This window comes from Cynocephalus volans, chromosome 9 (assembly GCF_027409185.1).
Source record: "Cynocephalus volans isolate mCynVol1 chromosome 9, mCynVol1.pri, whole genome shotgun sequence".
NCBI classification, from domain to species: domain Eukaryota; kingdom Metazoa; phylum Chordata; class Mammalia; order Dermoptera; family Cynocephalidae; genus Cynocephalus; species Cynocephalus volans.
The window spans coordinates 109830660-109832680 of record NC_084468.1 but is presented as its reverse complement, the minus strand read 5'-3'; the positions used below and the strand labels follow the sequence as shown (position 1 = coordinate 109832680).

The window sequence follows — 2021 nt, the reverse complement described above, 5'->3', positions numbered from 1 at the left end:
AGCTAATTCTCCTCATACATCCCCTCTCATATATTTATAACATATCCTATTATTTCTGTCTCTCTGGAGAACCCTGACTAATACACTACCCGAAGTGATATACAGATTCAGTGCAATCCCCATCGAAATATCAATGGCACTCTTCACAGAAAGAAAAAAAAAAAAAAAAAAAACAATCCAAACATTCACACAGAACAGCAAAAGACCATGAATAGCCAAAGCTATCCCAAGCAAAAATAAATAAATAAATAAATAAAACTGGAGGCATAACACTACCTGACTTCAAATTGTACTTCAGAGCTATAGTAACCAAAACAATGGACACTCAGACCAATGGAAAGAATAGAGAACCAAGAAATCAACCCACATACTTACAGCCCACTAATTTTTTTTTTCTTTCATTATTTCTTTGGGGGAGGGGACAATACATTTCTACTCGATTAAGAGAAACAGTTTTACAGTACAGTGGTCTTGGTCTTTTATTTTATATTTTTTATACCCATTATGCCATGAATTCATAGGGAATAAGTGCCAACAGCTCAGGCTCCTTGGCCATTGGTTTTCACAAAGTGTGCTTCTCTGGGTGGAGTAGGCTGGCACTTCAGATGAACCCTGGTTCCTTTCTCTTTTGCTTCCATTTCTGATCATTTTCCTTCACCCGTTTCAGGAAACTGTCTTGGCTCTTAGAGTGCTTAATATGCTCAAAACACACATTAATTCTCTTGGCAAGAACCTTGCCCTTAACTTGCTTGTTTACAACAGTGCCAACAGTATGCTGGGTAACATTGTAGACTCTTCCAGTTTTACCATGGTAACATTTGTGGGGCATTCCTTTTTGAACAGTTCCCATTCCCTTGATGTCTACAATATCACCTTTTTTGTAGATTCGCATGTATGTGGCCAAAAGAACAACTCCATTTTTTCTAAAAGGCCTAGAAAACATATATCGGGTGCCTCTCCTCTTTCCCTTTGTGTTTGTCATTTTGGCAATTTACTGGAAGATGGCAGTTCCTGCCAAAAGGCAGCCAACTAATTTTTGACAAAGGTAACAAGAATATACACTGGGGGAAAGACTGCTTCATAAATAAATAATGCTGGGGTTAAAACTGGACATCCATATATAGAAGAATGAAACTGGACCCGTACCTCTCACCATATAACAAAATCAAATAAAAATGGATTAAAAACTTAAATATAAGACGTGAAACTATAAAACTCCTAGAAGAAAACATAGGGGAAACACTTTAAGAAGAAGGAGTGGGCAAAACCTTTATGAATAAGACTGACCCCAAAAGCACAGGCAACAAAAGAAAATACAAACAAATGGGATTACATAAAACTAAAAAGCTTCTGCACAGCAAAAGAAACAACAGAGCAAAAAGACAACCTACAGGATGGGAGAAAATATTTGCAAATTATTCATCTGACGAGGGATTAATATCCAGGATATACAAGGATCTCAAGCAACTTAACAAGTAACCAGATTAAAAAATGGGCAAAGGAGCTAAATATGTATTTCTGAAGGGAAAATATACAAGTGGTCAATAGACACATGGAGAAATGCTCAACATCACTTAGCATCAGGGAAATGCAAATCAAAACCACATTGAGATATCATCTCAGCCTAGTAAGACTGGCCATTACCAAAAAGAGAATAACAAATGCTGATAAGGATGTGGAGAAAGGGGAACACTCCTATGCTGTTGGTCAGACTGTAAATTAGTACAGCCATTATGGAAAACAGTATGGAGGGTCCTCATTCAACTACAGATAGAACTACCATATGAGCCAGCCATCCCCTGCTGGGTATATACCCAAACGAATGGAAAGCATCATGTCAAAGAGATACCTGCACTCCCATGTTTATCACAGATCTATTTACAATAGCCAAGAGTTGGAACTAACCTAAAAGTCCATTGTTGGATGACTGTGTAAGGAAAATGTGGTATATATACACAATGGAATACTACTCTGCCATAAAAAGGAATGAAATTCTGCCATTCGCAGCAACATGGATGAAC

At 37.5% G+C, this 2021-nt stretch overlaps 1 pseudogene; it reads right to left on the bottom strand.

Moving 5' to 3' along the window:
* Positions 1 to 502: 502 nt before the first annotated feature.
* On the bottom strand, positions 503 to 982 carry LOC134386524 (large ribosomal subunit protein eL21-like; annotated as a pseudogene).
* Positions 983 to 2021: the final 1039 nt, after the last annotated feature.